The 22142-nt window shown below is 38.6% G+C and overlaps 1 protein-coding gene and 1 long non-coding RNA gene across 4 annotated transcripts in view; one reads left to right on the forward strand and one right to left on the reverse strand.

Moving 5' to 3' along the window:
- LOC138144572 (uncharacterized) overlaps positions 1 to 1341 on the forward strand; it is a 95291-nt gene extending 93950 nt beyond the window's left edge. Inside the window, exon 3 of the long non-coding RNA XR_011163982.1 lies at positions 651 to 1341. This is a non-coding gene — a long non-coding RNA (uncharacterized lncRNA). The remainder of the gene's footprint in view (positions 1 to 650) is intronic.
- CTNNA2 (catenin alpha 2) overlaps positions 1 to 22142 on the reverse strand; it is a 1588763-nt gene that overhangs the window by 736970 nt on the left and 829651 nt on the right. The gene's annotated exons all lie outside the window — the stretch shown is intronic.

The following is a 22142-nucleotide window of genomic DNA, read 5'->3' on the forward strand; positions in this document are numbered from 1 at the left end:
ATAGATAGATAGATAGATAGATAGATAGATAGATAGATAGATAGATAGATAGATGTTTAGATAGATAGATATAGATAGCGATATAAAATATATATATGTATATTTTATTTTGGTGAGGGTTAGACTTTGAAGTCTCTGAGAACTTTCAAATTCTGTGATTCTGTAAGACAGATTTCAGCTCCATATGAAGGGGGAAAAACATTTTAGGAACTATATAAGGAATGATTTCTGGACAATTAAACTCATCTGAAAATGAAGTGGTTTACATCATGAAATAGGTCTTCCTGTCGCAAATTCTATTCTAGCAGAAACAGTAGAGTCTGTTGTTGGGGCCACCAGTAGACCAAAGTCATTCTTTGAAGTAGGACTGGACTGACTTGTGTCAGGATCTCCACTCTGACACTGCAATGAGATTCTACCAATACTCACTCTTTGTGTTTGAGGAGCCTGAGCCTAAGATTGCCTACTCCAAAGCCTCAATTATCATCCAATTCCAGGAAGGCAGAAGTAGGTTGTTTGGTCTGGGTTTATCTTTAAAGCCCAGAGCCTTCCTCACGGAGACACACAAAGATTCAGCAAATGTCGAAGCACTGTTCTTATTGTCTCTGTTTCCTCTAGTTCCTCAAATGGTCGTTTACGGTTTTTAACAGGATTTCGACCTCCATCAGACCACGTGGCTGGCTATCTGCTCTGATGAGAAGCTTGTCCTTTGGAACATTTCCTACTAGGGTGCTTTGTCACAGTTGAACAGCATGGAACAAAATGTGGTTTGTTGTTTTCTCCCAAACTCAACAATTTGAAGGACTTACTCTCATGGTGGGCCCTGTCTTTGGTAGAGTTATTTAATTAGTTCAGTCAGATGTAAGGTTTTTTTTTACTTTGATATCCTAGTCTCTAAGCCCAGTGGGGGTTTACCTTGTTTGGGCGTGAGCCCAAAATGGATTTCAGCTCTTGATCTATTTTGAGTAGAACTCTGGGAATGGCTTAAAGGTGATTGTCACAGATACTTTCCACATGAACAGAAACCCGTACAGTTTGTGCTTAATAATAAATCAGGCTTTAAGTTGTTCCTTGTTATTTGTTTGTTCATTAATATAAGATAATTATACAAGGCAGGTATGAAAGCATATTTGTAGTTCATTAGTGCGGCATCGATTCCACTTTACTTGTTACAGTTATTAATGCATCAATTAGTATATTCTTCCCTGTTGATATAGGTAAAGACTGGACTTGACCCCTAAGCTTCTTTCCTGATTTATTATGGTACTAGTCTTTGATCTTGAAAGGCAATGATGGAAAAAATCTGGGCATGGATGGAGGCAGGACACTTGCATTTGCACTCACTACATATATTGCAATGGGCAACTCCTCTGAGCTTTGGTTTCTTTACCTGTAGAATAGGGATAATATGTGTACTACCACTCTAGAAGGGTTGTAATAAGAAAATAATTTTTAAAAAAATTAATATGGTATATACATGTGAGTCAAAAATTATAGTTAATGCTCATAAGGACTCTAGAAGTCTTTGAGTTCAAAGTCCTCATTTTACAGATGAGGAAACTGAGGCAGAGAGGTTATATGACATGTCTGGCATCTGATAAGTTTATGAGCTGAAATTTGAACTCAGATCTTCCTGATATCAAGGCAAGCACCCCACAAGTTTAGTATTCACTTTAGATGAATAAGGACATGATTAGCCACCCTACAAATGTCACTAGAATGGGGAAAGGATCAGATAAGATAATATACACAGAACATATGCATTGATACACTGTTCCATATTGCTGTTATAGCATTACTATCTTTTCTTTCTGCTCTTACCTCAGTGATAGTAAAACAGAGTGCAAGTCCAATGAGAAATGTCAGATGTGTGCACAAGAAGAGGGAACAGCTGATACTGTCGCCATAGAAACCCTTCGCATGCCTGTCCCACAATCCCACAGTATCCATTTGCCAAACAAGTTCTCTGTGGGGATGTACTGATCATAGGACATGGAGTCAGAATCCAGATTGGAAGAAGATTGATTTCCATGCAAATAGGTGAGATTCAAAATAAACATAAGAAATAACTTCCTCAATGAAACTTCTACTAAACATACAAAAAAAAAAAACCAAAATAAGGTTTTTAAAGCAATTTAAATGGGAAAACAGATTATTTTGAATATAGTCCTAAAGTTTTAAACAAATAAGATGACTCCTGATGATAATAACTATTATTATAGGTTTGTGGGACAAATCTCTGCGGATGACTCCCAGATCCACTATGCCATTCCTTACCTCAATCTCCAAGTTCATGATGCCTTTCCCACAATCACAAAATCTCAGAGTTAGAAGGAATATCTGATTTAACCTATATCAGAATATAGATCCATTCTATCACATACAAAAAGTGATCATCCAGTTTTTGCTTGAAGACCCCCAGCCACCCGCTACCCACACACATACACAATATGCGAAAGATCCACTACTATCCTTCACTTTTGAATAAATTTAATGTCAAGAAAATTTTTCCTTATATCCAACTAAGACCTCCCTAGCCATAACTTCTACTCAATGATCCCACTTCTGCCTTCTAATCTCCTTCCACATGAACACCCTCCAAATATCTGAAGCCAACTACCAAGACTCTGATGCTTCCCAATAGAAGGCTGTCTTTTACAATCTTAGCATCCACAATTCTCTTTATCATCAAATGGACTTTCAGTCCACAGTTCTGCACAGTCTCCTGTGAATGGTCTCCAGATGGTCCATGTTCTTAACAACACCATTCCTACTCCTAACTGAACACAGTACTCCAGATATGGTTGGACTTGGCAAAGTGAGGGTATGCCTGTTGTCCTTCTCTTTGACAGTGTCTTTTCTACTGTAGAATGAGATAGAGAGATGTTTTTTTTTTCCATATCTGATCAGTGATTTGGAGCTAAAAGGGGGCTTAGATGTCATCTAGTTCAACCCTGTCATTTTACAGATAAAGAAATAGTCACAGAGAAGGAAGAGTGACTTGCTTGAGGTCACTCAATAATAGGTAGCAGAGATAGGGTTTGAACCTATGGCTTCAGGGTCCAAATTTAGTACTTGATCTACTCTACACCACTACTACAACCTCAAATCTTTTTCACTTGACCTCATCTTGCCATACCTCCATTGTTTTATTTAAATTGCCATTAAGTCCTTACCAGAAGAAAGGTTTTATTATTTGTACTTGTAGCCCCAGTGCCAGGTTCAGTGGCTATCACAAGGTAAGCACCTAACAAATTGATTTATGACAAATTAATCAATTGATTATATAGTTAATGCTTTCAACTTGAGCAAAGGGCTTTACATTTATTTCTGCTGAATTTACTTTCATTAGATTTGGCCTACGATTCTGGCCCATTGAGATCTTTGTGAATTCTGACTAACATCTGTTTTTGAAGTCCCTCCTAGATTTGTTATCAGTGAATTTGATAACAATGCCATCTGTGCTTTCATCCAGTTCACTCAAAGATAGATTTAATAGCGTCCAGTCAAGGATGGATTAATTTATTAGGGATTGCCCTTGGGATATGGTCATTCCAAATACTCAATAAAATATCTCTATTGTAGTGTGTTCGATACTTGGGCTGGCTTCAGGTCACTTGGTGAGAGTAGAGGTGAGGGACCTTGGTTACGATGGTGTGCTTCAAATTGAATTGGACACAAAGGCCCCTGCTGAAGGATGCACCAGGTTGCCAGGATATGGTCTCCTTTGATTTCTTGCCAATGATTAGAACTGCTTCCTGCTGATTGGTTGATTCAAATCTGAGAGGAGAGAAACTTGTCAGAGTGACCACCCTCTCTGTGACTTGCCACAGATTCCCCCTTGTCTATTTGGGTCTTTCTCAAGCACTTTTTCTCCCTTCAATTCACCAATAAATGTAGTCTGAGTGGGAAAACTCCTCCTTTCTACATTACCTTCTCTGAAGTTCTTAGTCATACAAAATTGTCTGGAGTAAAAGAAGTTAATACTGAGATTCAGATTGTCAGTATGTGTCAGAGTCAGAAATTGAACTTAGGGTTTCCTGTCCCCGAGATCAACTTTCATAGAAAAATAAGGGCATAGAATTTTAGACTCAAAGCTTGAAGTAATCTGATTCTTGAAGGCAACTGATTCCAACTCCCTCTTTTTAAAAAGATGAGAAAACTGAGGAAGAAAGAATTTAAGTTATTTTTTTCATGGTCAGTAGTTAATTTGAGGCAGGAGTTGAACTCAGGTCTTCTTGATTCCAAGTCCAGCACTCTATTCACTTCACTATACTGAATATATATTGTAGATTTCCCCCTCTTTCTGCTTACTTAACTCTCCATCAATTAGTACAAATCTTTTTCAAGTTTCTCTGACTTTTTCATATTCTTAGGATAATAGGATCACAGATAGACCTCAGAAGTCATTTATTTCAACATTCTCACATTAGAGATGAGGAATCGGAAGACCAGAAAGCTTAATCATCTAACCAATCTCCCATAGCTAATAAGTGCCAGAACAAGGTCATATGATTCCTTATTCAGGGCACTGCTTCCCAATCATTATTTGTCACTCTTCAGTAATATTCCATTACACATGTAAACCACAATTTGTTAAACCATTCTGGAATGAAGAAGTATCCATTTTTAATACCACAAGAGACACAATGTAGGCTTTTCTAGCCAATGTATTTTCTTTGCTGCCACCTGAATATTTCTGCTTTAAGACAAAAATTTACATTTTAAAGATTTCTACATTTCCTTGTTCCCCCATCTATTTCTAGAGAGCTATCTTTTATAACAAAGAATTTTTAAAAGGGAGAAAATATCAGTTCAGCAAAATCAACCAAGGCATTAAAGAAGTCTGCCATTATATTCGATGTTTCACACCAATAATTCCCCACTTCAACAAAAATGGACACCTTCTTAAACTTTACTCTCATGTCAGGAATCATCTTTTGTCCCACATCCTCCATGAAATCTTTCTTGAACATTTAACATGGAAATATTCTAGGATCCTCCTTCTTCTTTCTCATAAGAAATTATCATCAGTTCACTCATTTGGCAGTTAATCAAATGTTATTTGGTGGCTTCTTTTCAATTGTGATTTTTTTAATCTTATTTTATTACTTTCCCTATTCATGTATGCAATGCTTGTCTAGTAACTCAATTTGAAGTTCTTTGAGACTTCCCACAGATCTTTGATACTACAGTTCTACACAACATGTCATACAGAGGGGATACTCAATAAAATGTTATGAGTTGAATTTGAAGGTGATCGCTGGCTTCTCTAGCTCTGATGTGGACCATTAAGAGCTGAGCTACTGTATGAGACAGCTGACTGTCATCAACAATCAGCAAATAAGAATATTCTTCCTGTGTTGACACTTCTGCTTGCCTAATCATTTGCTTATTTTACTGTCTTCATTAGGGACTCCAAGTACATTAAAACAGGTGTTTAAATAAAAAACAACATCACACATATCCCCCAAGAGTAATTAGCCTGGGAACCTCAAAGTAAACTAACACACATCACCATTTTATTAGATTCAATAAAAGCATTTTAATGAGTAAAACCATTAGATTGAAAAGGCTGAGAACAAAACTATCAACTAAGGCTATACATATATTCACACAAACACACATATGTACATATAAATATATATATGTACATGTGTATATGTATGTATATATACCAGTAATGGGAAGGTGGTACAGAAGATAGATCTCTAGGGGTTGGAGTCAGGAAGACCTGAGTTCAAACGTTCAAATCCTACCTCAGACACTTACTTTGTGACCTGAGCAAGTCACTTAACCCTGTTTGCCTCAGTTTACTCATACTTAAAATGATCTTGAGAAGGAAATGGAAAACCATTCCTGTATCTTTGCCAAAAGAATACAAAATGGGGTCACAAAGAGTCAGGCACAACTGAAATGAATCAACAATTAATGTAATCTATAATTTGTTCATACTTACATATAGGCATAGTTTGCCTCTCTTGTAACAGGTGTTACCTGGGTCATAGCTCAAGAACAAAAAAGAGCACTTTGGATCATGAGGGAGGGAGAATTGCAAGGGCAATGTCCCTTCCTGGTCCCAATGTATCAGGGTTCCTAACCTGAGTAAGGAGCAAAGTGAAGACCAGGGGAACAATGACCACACCTCTTCTCAGATGAAACCACCTTAGAAGCACTAACAATTTCCAAACCCTCAGATCTAGTAATGAAAACAGCACTGTAGAAAGGTGTGAAGCTTGAGGCAGTACCCCTCCACCCCACTCCCACGTCCCCATACTGGAAATTGAGTCTAACATTAATATTAAGTTCCAAATGAAGAGATAGGGTAGAAAATGAACAAATAAAAGAGATGAGCCTAGCCTTAAAATTTTTCTAGGGTGACAGGCAAGGTCAGGACATAAAGTCAGTAGTAGAAAAGGATATCCAAATGGGTTCAAAGAGAGTCTCAAAGCAGGGAAAAAATGAATTGGACACAAGCCAAACAAGAATTTCTGGAAGAGCTAAAATGATTTTCAAAATCAAATAAGAGGAGCATGGGGAAAATTAAACAAAGCAACGAAAGCAAAAGAAGAAAATTATAGGAAAGTAACTATCAGTGGAAATGATCAATTTCAATATATCAGGAATGTACTTTCTAAGAAACAACATGGGTGTTATTAAAAAATGAAATTTGTTATCACAATTTACTACCTTGACTACAGGCTCTGAGACAGAATTTCCTCTATAGGAGATGGGCCAAAGAATTTCCCAATACATACACAATTCTATTTCATCAATCTCTGATGCAGTCACATTTCAGAGCTAGTAATCTCCAACCTGGATAGTTCCAAATTAGTAAAGAAAATAAAAGCCCCAAAGTTTGAAACATTTCTTCTTCTAGGGATGGGAGACTGAAGGAAAAATCACCTTTATGTCTCAAATTCTTCTTTATTGGCCACCTTCCCAACATCCCAGAAACAACAGAAAACCAGGGCTAATAAAATTACTGAAACCAATTCCACAAATATGTGTTAACCACCAACCATGTACAAGTCACTTTTCTAAACAATAGATATACAAAAAATGGTTTCAAAGAACTTATATTTCATGGGCATGGGTAAAGTATGTATACTAATCAATAAAAACAAAATATCAATTATGTGATGAAAATTTAAGGGGGAATGAATGCTAATCATTGGGGAGAGAGGTTCAAGAAAAGCTTTGTATGAGATATAACAAGAGTTTTCCTCTGAAAGACATGGGGATTACACGAGTTGGTAGGGAGGCCAAGGTCAATTGAAGACATCCATTGGTGATTTCTGGTACAGAGTGCCAGAGGTAGAAAAAGGAATGTCCTGTAAGATGAGAAGCAATCATGACAATCGGACAAGAATGGAAGGAGCATGCAAAGGGGAATAAAATGAAATTAAACTAAAAAGAGAGGTGCATGCAAGGATATAAAAAGCTTAAAATGCTAGGCCAAAGATTTTGCATCCTGCCCAATTAGAAAGATTTTTTTTACATTAAGCAAAATACACAATTTATTTAGATGCTTAAAATGAATACAAATGGAAATAAAGATTAAAAAAAAACTGTACATCCTACAACAGTGTGTCATGTATTAGATGGTATAATTTAATATACCATGTTGGTGCATAACTAAAGATAAAACTAAATATCCAAAATGCAGCACTCAAGTTTGTTTGCTGCCTCAACACAATACACTTTCATACAATTCTAAAAGGTGTAAAAATTAGCTACAAACTTGTTTTATTACATGTGATTTTAGCTTAAAAGATTTCAGAAAATGGATCTGAAATAGCAGTTTGTTGGCTGTAATTTTAAGGCTATCAGAACAAGAAAATTCTATAATACAATAGACTCTCTGTGTGTATGTATGTATGTATGTATGTATGTATGTATGTGTGTATATATATACATATATATATATATATGTAATGTTGCTGTCCTCTGGTTTGAGATTGTTCAAGATTATGTGTAAAAACTAAATCTGTCAAAAGTTCATAATGCAGGTTCAAGCTTTTGCTAGATAAACTAGATAGAGTATTTATTACACAGCAGGGCAACACTAAAAAAACATCAAAGAAAATGCTGAGTTAATGAAATTAGGATTAGAGGGGGGGCTAGAGGTTTCTCACAATAAAGCCCTGACTAACAATCTAAAGCTCTAAATTTGATGCCAGTCCTGTGTCCCAGATCTTCAAAACCAGTCATTTTATTTGCAATGCAAAGTTGTCTATATCTACTCTGATTTTCCCCCTCTAGGATTATAAATGAAACCTCTCAGGCTCTAATTTAAAGAGTAATTAGCCAAATGTGTTCAAAACAAATTAAATTGATCTATCCTGATTTGTCAATATTGCTCAGCTGGAGCTAACTACCATCTAAAGATTGCCCATAGATAATCAGCCCCATCTCATTAGCATAAACTTGCCATACTATATTGTTCTGACTGCCATCAACCTGGGTGAATCCCAGAGTGCCTTTTCTACCCAGTAGAGGTAATTCTTGGTTCAAAAGGGCCCCCTCCTAATTCACAGACTGAAATCATTCCTAATCAAGCTTTATTGAAACCTAGTGGGCTGAGATCCAAGCTGGTATAGATTTGAATTTGACCTTGGCCTGTCAGATTCTGGGAAGATCTACAGCAAGTCTCCAGTGACCTTCCCTGAGTTAATAAAGTTATAATGCCCAATGACAGATCTGGTACCTTCAGGGAAAGCTCTAATGTCTGAGAATTCAGGGAAAATTTCAACTCCCAGCAGAATGAAGAGCCTAGTTGGAAAAAGTGAAGGAAATATTAGGAGGTAGAAATTCCTAAAGTTTAGTTAGTGCAGCTAATATAAGACCAAGGTAACTACCATGCTGACTCAGACCTATTTTTCTTTTTAAAGCAATTGGGGCTAAGTAACTTGCTCAAGGTTACATGGCCAGTTATTTCTGGGTGTGGTGCTGAGTATCTGAGCCCGGATTCGATCCCCCAGGTCATCCCGACACTGGGGCCGGTGCTCTTACTCACTGTGCTACCTGGTCACCCCTGACTCAGACCTATTTTTTTTGTGTGTATGTGTGTATGTGGTTTTTGTCATCGTCATTGTTGTTTTTGTCCAGGATACTTCTTTCAAAGGGGAGACCAAGGTGTGGTAAGTAGAAGGTGTTGGTTTTCTTGATTGATCTCTACCTCAAAGCCTGGGGATATGTTCAAATATGTGTGCAAATATCACAGTGTCTTATATCAAAAAGTGTCCTATAGTGGATCTAACACCACCAAAATCTAATCAAAACATTTCTAAACTTATTTATATTTTCCTCTTCTTACACTGTACTCATCAATTCATCGGGGTGTTGCTAGGTTCCTAAAGATCATAAGATATGGCAGGTTCTATAAACTTAGAAAGACTGAGGATGTCTCCAAGAACACACTCTAATTGTTCTCTAAGCAGGACCAGCCTGGGTGAGTCTGGACAGGCTCATGATCTGTAGGCTAGAGGGTAGGTGATGAATTCCTGGCCAGTGACACATGACAGGAAGCATCGCACACTAAATGAAGTGTTAGACCTGGAAGCAGGAGAACTTGGATTGAAATATAATTGTTTAGTAGTTTCAGTTTTGCCAACTTTCCATGACCTCATTTGGGGTTTCTGGACAAAGATACTGGAGTAGTTTATTTAGCTTTTTCTTCCTTGATTCATTTTACAGAAGAGGAAACAGAGACAAACAAAGTTAAGTGATTTGTTAAGTGATAGTAAGTGTCTGAGTCTGAATTGGAAATCAGGTCTTCCTGACTTCAGGTCAGGCAAAGTCAGATGCTTTATCCACTGCACCACCTAACTGCCCCTTATTCAAATACAGGCAAGTTGTGAAACTTCTCTCATGTTGTTTCCTTATCTGTAAAATATAGACAATAACACCTGGAGTACTGATGTCACCGGGTTTTTGCAGGGTGCAAATCAATCCATATAAACATAAATGGACCTGGTATTCAGATGTTTTTAAGCTCATTTCCCCATGAGTGTAGAAATGTATCTAAAACTGAATTATGAATCCTGGTGTTTGTAATTCCAGAGTGACAATATTATCTTCTTGCCCTGAGAGAGACTGATTATTGCAAACCCTGAGTTGACAGAAAGACTTTAGTTGAGCTGGAAATATTGAAAAAGAAAGGGATTATAGAGACAGTATTACCTACAATTATAATGGCTCCAATCTGGCAAATTTAAATCAGTTACTAATGCAAAACAAAACAAACAAAAAATGGAGAAGGGACATAGATAAAGAAACAGATATTGACATTATCAATACTCTTGGAAGAAAAAGGCAATATAAGAAACTTCAAAAGTCTAGATACTTCCCCAACTAGCAAGCAATATTTTTTGGCCAATTAGAGGTATACAACAGACAAAGTCTGTAATATAAATCTTATGGAGATAGATGGAAGCTGGGTGAGATTGTGAGGAGTAACACATCAATAACCATGAGAAGTGGTGTTGAGAAAAATGCATTTATAGGAAGTCACATTGTCTTGAACATCATTAATAATGAGACTAGAAAAGCAACTGGATGACAAATGGAAAGAACTGTCACAATCTCAGTAAGCATTTCTGTCATTAATTGCAGACAACCATAGGTGATCTCTAACGTTACACACAAAATTAAACAAAACAAATAAACAAAAAAGAGTTGAGAGGAGCAACTGAACCAGACCAAGAATGCAAAGAGCAAATTTATGATGGAGGGTGCACAATTCTGAGCACATTTAGGAAAAGGATACATGAAGGAAGGATAGATATACTACACTTGGATAAAAAGCCTGGGTGTTGTTACTAAACACAAAAGGTGAATCTAAGCATATCAATAATCAGTGAGTCATGAATACTTAAAAAAAACAATTAGTGTTAAGTAACTTGCCCAAGGTTACATGGCCAGTTATTTTGTGTGGTTGTCAAGTATCTGAGGCTGGAACCAATCCCGGATCCTCCCGACTCCGGGGCCGGTGGTCTTACTCATTGTGCCACTTAGCCACCCCTCATGACTTTTTTAGTTCCCCAAATTCTGAGATAACAAGGGAGAGTGGAAAGGATTCAAGATTTGGTTTCTTGGGTACAGATTTGGACTTTGCATTTCACCATCTGTGTGGCATGGGGCAAACCTCTTAATCTCTCTGACAGTAAATATCAGAGGTGGTATTTGAATTCTTAACTCCAGAGTTAGCACACTTTCTTTCCCTTGTATTATACATGTTGTTTCTTTCCTCTTCTTTCCATCACTTTTTGTAAACTTTGGATTGCCAGAATGACCAGGCTCTTCCTCTTCTCTCAGCACTGCTATGCCTTTAGGAATTTATACTCTCTGTAAATAGCAAAAATCATGACACTTATCTTGCCTCACTCAGAGGGATAATGTCAAGCAGACAATCAATGATGTGTTTACTCTGGGTAAGGAACTATTAGGGGCTGGAGACAGAAAGAAAGGCAAAGACTACAGACAAAGTGTTTACCCTTCGTGAAGGAGGCCAGGCTGCCTTTCAGTGACCCATCCCTACTCTGTTGCCTTCCCTACTTTTAGTAAAGTCCATTAGTGGCCCCCATGCCATGCCATCCTGCTGTCAGTCTCCAGCACCCCCCTCTTCCCCTGATGTGAAAACATCAGCTAAAAGGATTCATACATGAGGGCTAGGGACTTGCTGTACTATATGTCCCCAAAGATAGGAAAGGATTCCATTGAGTTGGAAATGATGAAATCTGAAAAGAGGGTCCATGAAGGAATCATGCACTGGTGGTGAATTTTAATGAACAAGGGCAAAGGCTGTATTTTGGGGAAGGGTAGTTGTTCAGTTGATTCATCTGTTTCCAACTCTTCCTAACCCCAATTGGTTTGTTTGTTTGTTTTTGGCAAAGTAACTGGGGTAGGTTGCCATTTTCTTCTGCAGCTCATTTTACAGAAGAGGAAACTGAGGTACATCATTAAGTGACTTGTCAAGGGTCACACTGCTAGCAAGTGTCTGAGGCTGGATTGGCACTCAGGTTTTCCTGACTCCAGCCCCAGCACTCTAGCCACTGAGCCATCTAATTGACCTTTGGGAGGGTATGGTGACTTCACTGTAGTTCTGAAATCATACCCCCTAAGTACCTGTCCATACCCTAAAACTTGCCTACTAAGAACTAGGCCTTGGTTCATCCTTATGATAAGATACTTGCTGACTGGCAAGATTCTAAGGATCACAGACCTTGAAAGGATATTTGGGGCCAATGGAGGCACAGAAATCAAGTGACTGGCCTAAGGTAAAACAGCTGCTAAGTAATTGATGAAGGATGTGAACTAAGGTCTTTTTTTTTTTGCTTTTTTTGGAGGGCAATTGGGGTTAAGTGACTTGTCCAAGGTCACATGGCTAGTTTTTGTGTTAAGTGTCTGAGGTCAGATTTGAACTAAGGTCCTCCTGACTCCAGGGCCAGTGCTCTATTCACTGCGCAACCTAGCCACCCCTCTAAAGTCTTAATTAATTTAATAACAGTCTTTTTTAGGAATCTGAGGACTTACACCCAATAAACAGGCATCTATTCAATGTCTGAAAACCTATAATGAAGGAGAACCCACTACAAATCATGAAAAGTCATTGCTTTGTTCTATGATGTCTCTAGAGTAAGCAGGCACTTATATCATAAATGTCTACAGCAAATATTATTCCTTTATTCCCAGATCTGTGAAACTGACCCAGACCTAATGTAAATCTAAGGGATTTGCTGACTTTTATTTAGCAATCAGGGATTTGGCTATCATGCACAATACTTTCCTGAGCACTTTCTTGGAGATAATGAGTTACCTGTTGGCTTTCACTTAAAGCAAAGCTTGAGTCTTACTTCTTAGTTCATTCCCAGAAATCACTGCCCCATTCAGCTACTTTCCCTTTCATAGACAAACTTCTTGAAAAATATATCTATCTGCAATCCATCCACTCATTCACTGCCTACTTTATTTAATCTCTAGCAATCAGCCTTCCACCCACTGCTCCTGCTGGTCCCCATAGTTCTCCTAAGGCAACAAAGTGTGTTGAGTATTTTTCCTTCTGATCTTGATGCAAGAGATGAGAACATTAACCACCCCCATTTACATGTGACCATTCCTCATCCTTACCTGGGGTAGTCCTCTCTTCCCTATGCAATCCCTTTGTATATTCACTTATATCAGAATATGGTAGCAATGACAGTGACAGATACAGTACTAGATGAGTTTGGAAGTACTAGACTTTACAGTCAGGAAGAACTCAGTTCAAATCCTTCCTTGGACATTCATTAGCTGCACAACCTTGGACAAGACTCTTAACCTCTCTTAGCCTCAGTTTTCTCATCTGTCAAATATGAATAATCATAGTATCTACCTTCTAGGGAGTTGTGAGAATCAAGTGTGATAATACATATGAAGTTCTGTGCAAACATAAAGCGCTACATATGTGATATAATTTTTGACTGGGATTATGTAAAGTGATTTGTAAATGATACCATATACAGGTGCTATAGGATTTAAGTGAGCACTATCATCATCATTATTATTAATACTATTATTGGTATCATTATTTTCACATGGCTCACTTGTCCTCTAGCAGGAAAATGGAAGCCTGAGGGGCGGCTAGGTGGCACAGTGAATAGAGCACCGGTCCTGGAGTCAGGAGGACCTGAGGTCAAATCAGGTCTCAGACACTTAACACAAAAAAAACTAGCCATGTCACCTTGGGCAAGTCACTTAACTCCAATTGCTCTACCTTCCTCTCTCAAAAAAAATAAAAAACCAAAGCAAACAGTAATGGCAGCATGTAAGTTCCATTGGAGGCAGGAGTTGGGGGAGGTCTTTGGGTGGTATCATGCACATAGTACTGTCCTGAGCTCTGGATCTGAAAGGAAGCTCAATGCCCACCTTGTTCTTTTTCCTCATGCTACAGATGAGGACTAGAAGGTGTTGGGAACTTCAGCAGATTCCTGAGGGTCATACAGGAATGAAACCTCAGTTTCGGAATTGTTATGGGAATGGAAATATAAGATCTTTCCTGCCCCTAGGCCCTTTGATAGGCTTAAATGCACCTGGAGCCTGTGACTGGAGGCTTGGTTTTCAGGAATGCTTTTTGATTGGGCAATGGGTCAAGAGGGTTGTTACATTCTCTGAGCCAGCAAAAGTCTATATAAACCCTGATGGGAGGCTTTTCTTTGGGGCTCACTTTGAAAAGCATTGTGTGATTTGACCAGAGGAGACTCTGGGCAGCCATCAAGCCCCCCACTTTGAAAATCCAGATGTTGGTGCTGCCCTCTCTGGTAACTGTGACTAGGTATGGATGTAATGGTCAGAAAGTTGGAGGCCTGTCTGCTGAAATGTTTCTCTGTCTTCTTGTAATTTCTGCTTGTAACTCACTTGTATTCTCCGAAGTGTACTGACCTTTTCCCCTTGAACTAGGTAAATGACATATGTTTGATTAAAGCAAGATTGCTAACCCATTTTGAGTTGCTTTCCTTTCGAAGAGCAGATCTAAGAACCTGTGTTGGCTGCCACCCTGGGCATGCTGGGGTGCTTGCTGCGACAGGGATTTGAAACCAAAGTATGTGACTCCAGAGCCAGTGTCTCCTGCTCATTGAAGAGGATGGAATGGAATCCGAACAAAACAGCAAAATGCCCATCTGAACTTGCAGAATTCACTTAAATTCCTCACTTCTCACTCAATTTTATCCTCATGGTACAAACACAAAAAGTCCTGCCAATGTATGAGACTTTCAACAAGTTTCTGGGTTCCCATCCATTGCTGACATTTATGTATAATGGAAAGAAATTAAAACACATGCACAAAAAAATGTTGTTCAGTCATTTTCAATTGTGACTAATTCTTGATGACCCTATTTGGGGTTTTCTTGGCAAAGATACTGGAGTGGTTGGCCATTTCCAACAGATAAGGAAACCGAGGCAAACAGAGTTAAGTAACTTTCCCAGGGTCAAACAGTTAGCAAATGCCTGAGGTCAGATTTGAAATCAGGGAGATGAGCTTTCCTGGTTCCAGTCCCAGCATTCTATCCACTATCTGTACCTGCCCTCTCCCCAGATATAACAAGGCAATAATTCCTGCTTCTCTTCTTTGAGAGCTGGTGACCCTTCCATTCACTGTCATGCTCATTAGTCATAAACACACACACAAACACACACACACACACACACACACACACACACACTGCAGTTTCTAACATAGCTACACTTAAACAATGGAGTCAAAATCCCACTGCCCAAAAGTTTGTTTCAAAGCTTCCTCTCCTTCAAGTTGAATGTGTCAGGGATAATTCTTCTACAAACATGGCCTTGGGGTTCACAGGATGTGTTATCATAAAGGGCATTTTTCTTCTTCTTCCATGTAATAATCAATACACAACATCATAGAGACCAACTAGAAATTGCTTTTGACCTCTGTATTGGTTTCTCTGTGCTTTACCCAACAAGCTCCTGCCAAGGATGGATGAGTTACCCAGAAAAATGATAATCCTTCCTGAATGATGGGAAATGTCTTTGCTTTCCTCATTTCTCATCCCAAGAGTATGCCTCTCCCCTTCCTCTCCCAATTTAACAACATCTCTGTATGTGCCACTCGACTGACATTAAGAAATCCTAAATTTGTCATTTCTATTTGAAACCTTCCCAGAAACCCAAGGATTACTAATGCTTGTTATCTACAGCAAAAGAACCTTGTACTTTGTTTGATTCTAGGTTCACAAATATTGGACAAGTCCCCCACTATTTCCCATAATTCACAGAGAAGTTCATTCAAGGTTGAACAGTGTTTTGTTTTCTTTTGTTTTATTTTTAAGAATAAATCTCCTCCCAACACTCCTCCCCCAAACCTTTTGCTACCCAGGAAATACCTCAAATTTATTGAATGTAAGGGGCCTGTAATGAGTTATCAGTCTGGGTGAAAGAAGACTATTATCCTTCAAGCATATATCAAGTGGTTTTCATCTTAGGTCTATATAGCATGGGAGGGCATCCATGGTGGGAGCTGAGCACTAAATTCACTCCAGGGTTAATAAAATTTCATAGTGGGCAAGAATGTCAGGCAGGGTCTTGATTGCAACATGGAAGATGGCAATTTTGGAACAAGTCAACAAATCTATATTTCAGAAGAAAATGGGAAGAGCTCAGAGAATAGCTCATTCAATAAAAGAGGACTGACAGCAAACAGAGTAGGATACCTCAGCTAGGAAGGGAAGTTAGTATTCATTTATTTCGTCATTTAATAGGCATGTATTCCAGATCAAATGGATGCAAATTACTGCTCCATGAATATTACATTTTCTTCTATCCAATCAACAAAATTCTGTGCCGGGGGATTTTAGGGAAGGGTGAAGAAACATTAGATGCACAGCTAAGAAGTTGCTTAATAACGATAAAAATAACTAATATTTTTGTAGCACTTAGGTTTTGCAAAGTGTTTTACATGTTACCTCATTTGATCCTCAACAAGACTGTGGGGTAAGACCCATTTTTCAGATAAGGAAACTGAAGAAAAAAGTTATTAAATGACTCACCTAGAGTCACACAGCCAGTGATTGAGGGGGGAATTTGAATTCAAGTCTTCTTGATTTCAAGTTCAACACTCTTATCTAACACATGCTTAATTTATCTCAAGGCCTCAAAGAATTGGCAACAAAGTCAAAATTTAAACAAGAGAATTGGTACATTTGTTCAATGGTTCACTGCCTTACTTCTCTTCCCATACCACATAAAATCAGTTCTCTATGTGGAGTCATTTTCCCCAAGAGGCTTAAGAAGCTCAGTCTCCCCCAGTCTCATCTTTTTACTTCTCAGGAAGGCATGTCGCTGTGATGGGGTGATTTAGGGAAGGGAGCAAATAGGCAGGGTACACCTGGAAATCAAAGATGTTTTGAAAAGAGGCATAATTTGGGCAGCATTAAAATCCACTGAAAGCTTGATAGGATAATAAATTCAGCATTTGTAGGGTACATAGGGCCATCTAGCCCAATCCCTTCATTTTCCAGATGAGGTAACTGAGGACCAGAGAGATAGAGTTTCTTACTTTAGGTCACACAGGTACTAAATGGCAGAAGTAGGTTTTGAATACAGGTCATCTGATTCCAAACTCAGAACTCCTTCTGCTATACCATTTTGTCCAACTGAAGGATGGTACAGTGGAGAAAAAAGTGACTTTGTATTCAGAAGACAGGGTTGGGTTTTTTTCTTTTTGGAGGGCAATTGGGGTTAAAGTGACTTGCCCAAAGTCACACGGCTAGATTTTTTGTGTGTTAAGTATCTGAGGCCGGACTTGAACACAAGTCCTCCTGACTCCAGGGCCGGTGCTCTAGCTGCCCCATGAGGACAGGGTTTTTTTAGTAGATACAACATTGGCATTGGGCTCAATTTAAATCTCAATTCAGATATGTATTAGCTTTGTGATCTTGGATAAGTCACTTCATTTTTATGAAATCTCATGTCCAGATTTGTAACATGAAGGGGTTGGACAAGATTACCTTTGAAGTGCCTTTCTGGCTCTCTAGCTATGATCCCATGTGTGACTCTTGGCAATTATGTTTCCCTGTGCATAAAATGATGAGACTGTGTAAGATAATCTCTAATGGCCCCTTCAGTGTCTAGATCAATGCTACATGATCCCAGGGCACTTCTTAGAACACCAGGAATCTCTATGGGTGGATATCTTCACCAAAATTTTGAAGAGGGTTCACTAACTTTCCCATATATCAGCAATTTCTTAGAGACAGTTCTTTGCTCCTCTCATGCTTCACTCCGTCTGAAACATCAGCACCATGAACCCTTCTTCTGTCCACAGCTGTAGCTTTCCCAAAAGTTAAAAGTTCTTGACAAAACATGGGGTTATAGATTAAGAGATGAAATTTTGGAACCCAAGTCTCATTCCTTCATTGACCAGATGAAGAAACTGAGGCCCGGAGCGTCAAAGGGATTTTCACAAAATGGCAGTGGTGACAAATGATAAAAGACACAATTAAACCCAAGTTCCCTGACAAAAGCCAGTGCCCACTCTATTGGACCTCAGTAGCTCTCCTATCTACTGTTGAGTGGGGGAACCATAGAACTAGCTTCTTTGCTTCTGAGACCAAAGGAGCATAATCAGTCAATCAACAAACTTAAAGAGGGGTCATCTACCTTCATTCGCAATGGTGAATGGGCAGTACCAGGAGCAATAGATGTAAATCTTCCCTAGCCATATTAGTCAGTATGCATCAGAGCCAAGATTTGAACCTATGTCTGCTAATGTCTTCCCGTCTCTGAGGCCAATTTTCTTTCTACTATGTGATATAGGTGCTTCAGTAGGTCTCTCATGATATTGGATTGGGTATTTCCTCTATCCATATGAGTCATAACTCCTGAATGATTTGTTTAATTTCTGTAATTCTGGTCCATGTTTTCCTCCTCAGAGAAAGCAATTGATTTGCCAGTAGAGACCTTTTTTCTATCTTCATAGGCTCATAGATCTAGTTAGTAGGAATCTGAAAGGTCATCTAGTTTAACCTTCTCATTTTGAAGATGAGAAAACTGGGGCCCATGCAGTTGAAGTGACTTGCCCAATGTCACACATCCATTTGCATCCAAGGAGAAAACAAAGTATAACGCTCTGTGACTCTGAAGTCTTTCCACTATGCCACAATGCTTCTCAGAAAATATACTTTTAAAAACTTTTTAAAAACCTTACAAAATATTAGTCAACATTTATATGTAGTGTTTTAATGTTTACAATACACTTTTCAAATATTATATCCTTTGATATTCACAGCAACCCTGGATGAATGATGGTATCTATTATTACACCCATTTTACAAATGAGGAAATTGAGACAAGCAGAAGCTAAGTGATTTGCCCAGGGACAACAGATTTAAATTCAGATCTTCCTCACTTCAAGGCTAGCACTCTTTTTACTATGAAAATAGAAGGAACAGTTATAGGAAATTTGAACATTTTATAGGGAAAGATTGGGTGAAGAAAAGGGTATCTTTTGGTTTCAGTTATACTAGTAGCCATAATCAGAACCTTGCTAAATGAACCATAAATACGTGATTGGTAAGGTAATGATGTTGGCTTGAGTACTATGGGTCAGTGGAACTTAACCCTATCTGTAAAAAATCCTTGGAGAATTATGAAATTCTCTAGGTTACATACCAAAGAAGAACTAAATAAAAATGCCTACCAAAACAGATTCTATTGGGTAAAGTAAATTTAGGCAAGGTCTCATCAGTGGCTTCCTCTGTTCCTCCCATCCCATAAATGTTACCTTATCCCCATTCAATATAAGATAGTCTTCCTTCACTGCTATGGTACTTCCATGAGTCTACTGAAGACACTCTGGGGCTGGAGGTGGTACCAAACTAATCAACACCAGGATCTCCCAGTAGGGCAGAAAGCAAATGTATTAAAAATCCTAAAGGATAGATTTTCAAGAATGCAGAAAGAAAAAGGTGGATAGAAAGCACCATTGACTGAATAATCCTTAAGCAGGATATATAAGCTATTATTGATTCCCCAGTGGTATAGATGTGTAAGCACTGAAGCATCCAGAGTCTCTCCCTCCTATGTGCTAGCACATCCCTTCCCCTGCTCCCAATTTATGCAATTCCTCTGAAGGGCTAAGAGACATATCATTTTAAGGAGAATTTAGATGTTTGTCATCACTCCCATATACCAACATCAATAATAAATATCATTTTTATAGCTCTTTCAGATTTGGAAAGCACTTTGCAAATACTATCTCATTTTTTTCCTCCATCCCCCAAACCCTCCAAGGTAAGTGCTATTTTTAATTCTTATTTTACAGGTAAATAAACTGAGGTTGGCAGAAGTTAAGGGACTTGCCCATAGTCACACAGCCAGTAAATATCTGAAGCTGGATTTGAGCTCTGGTCTTCCTGACCCAAAGCCTAGCACTCCATTCATTTGATATGTTTGTTGGACAAAAAAATAGACATCAATTATGTATGGCATATTGGACAGATACAAAGCTTAGGCAAGATGCCAGGTACATAACTATTTGAATTGTGTGTCTATCAGTGGGTTGGAATAATTATTAATAATAAGATAGCAGGGTGAGTGCATTACAAAAGTGCCCATCCCTGTCAGTGGGAATCCCTTTTATTACTCAGTAGTAAGACTAGCTAATGACACACTTAGGCTAGGGGCATTGAAACATCAAACTATTTAATAAAAGATGAAGAAAAGCAGCAGGTCTACAAAGTGGCCGGTGATGAAATGTTCCAAGAGAGTTCAGGGAGCTGAAATTCTATTTCTAAGTACTAGAAGAGCCGTGATGTTCAAGTCCATTCTCGGTAATCTTCAGAAGAGGCCCTGATGGCTCAGATGTGGGAATGTGTAGTGTTAGGCATGAGAAGTTCACGTGTAATATTCTCTGGGTGGCACCTATGGCAAATTCAAAGCATGGACAGGGAGAGAACAAAGTCTGACCTTCAGCAAAATTATCACCAAGGGAAGTTTGAGTTCTGTTTTGCCTGCCATCTATCTTCCCTTCTCTACCCTGTACACTAGGAATCTGGTATTTTGTGCCTTCAGTACTCCACCACTTAAATTTGCCCTGAGGGAAGAATATAATTCTAGCCCTCTGTTTCAACTTCATTGTGAATAAAGTGGTCTTAGAGGCAGACATCCTGGGTTCAAATCCATCCTTAGATTCTACAACATTCCCTTAGTGCTATTTCTTAGTTACTTAGAGAGTTTCAATTCTCTGTGTCTCATTTTCTCCACCCAGAAAATGAAGGAGTTACAAGGAATGTCCTCCAACAATCCTTCCAATTCTAAATCTAAGCTCCTATAGAATCCTGGCTCTTTTGTTTCTCAAGGGTGTTTTGGAAAAGCACTTGCCATCTCTGGATCTGAGTGTCCTCATCACATAAAATCAGGATGCTGGACCAAATAACCTCTAAGAAAGCTCCCAGCTCTAAATCTGTTTTCACAAGCTTTTCATAGCTGTAAATGCATTGATCTCTAAGGCTTTTCCTAGTTCTGGTAATGTATGATTTGTGCTTCTTTCTAACTGGCGAATTTGCATTTTGAGTTCTCTCTCTCATTGTGAAATGACAAACACTATCCCTCAGGAGAAAGACTGCAGACATCATTCAACAGGTGAAGGAAGAATCTGAGGGCTAAGGGACAACAGTGGGATGGTGTGTGCAGTTAATTAATAGTTTGTGTTTTCAAAGTCCCATTCTCTGAGTTTCACTCTGGAAAGAAATGTATGAATGTTCATTCAATCCTTGACAGCAAAATCTTTCCATGCAGGTGGCCACCCACTCCACCTACTTATTCTCAGGCACTTAGCAGAGTAGGAACTGGTCTTTTTCTGCATAGTCCTCTATCTTTCTCCATATCTCCTGAGACGTTCGGGAATAACTATTATTATCAGAGCATTTGATAAAAGAAAACTAGCATTCAGATTACATCAATACTTCCTTTCCTGGTAAAGACATGTTCATTCATTCCCCTTTGACTAAAGTCACCATTTACTCTGACTTCCTGTCCAAAACAACCCTCCACAAGCATTTTACTACATGTGTTGAATTCTCCTAAGGGAATGTCATAGTCTTGAGGGCAGGAGCTTGGTTGTATTTGTAATTCTGGCATCACAGCACAGTGACTGGCATGTAGTAAGTGTTAAAATTATTATTCAAATATTAAATTGATACAGTAATAATAATTTAGAAAATTACTTAAATGATACAAAGTAATAAAGTAATGAAATGATAAAAAAATTACTTTAAAAAATCCATTCATTCATGGTGTGTGGGTGAGAGGAGAAGGGGAGAGTTATGCCTAAGCAGAGACAATTTGCACAAAAGACCACATAGGTGAAATAAGTACTAGAAAAAAAAAAGCAAAGTGTTCATGATTTTACTATTCTTGGGCAAAAGTATCCATAACTTTGGGATCAGGAGTTTAACCCCCTGGAGACTCTGACCCACTGAGATCTGATTTCTGCACTCACTGGAGCTAAAGAACATTAACATTTCATCACTTATCCCCTTTTATCCCGCCCTCCCCCAAAGGATGGATTTCCTAACTGTTCTGTTTTCCTAGGGTCTCAACATGGTTCTCTCTCTCTCTCTCTCTCTCTCTCTCTCTCTCTC

This window comes from Petaurus breviceps, unplaced genomic scaffold (assembly GCF_028583685.1).
Source record: "Petaurus breviceps papuanus isolate PSGF00001 unplaced genomic scaffold, PetGlider_PUasm1.0 139, whole genome shotgun sequence".
In the NCBI taxonomy this organism is placed as follows: domain Eukaryota; kingdom Metazoa; phylum Chordata; class Mammalia; order Diprotodontia; family Petauridae; genus Petaurus; species Petaurus breviceps.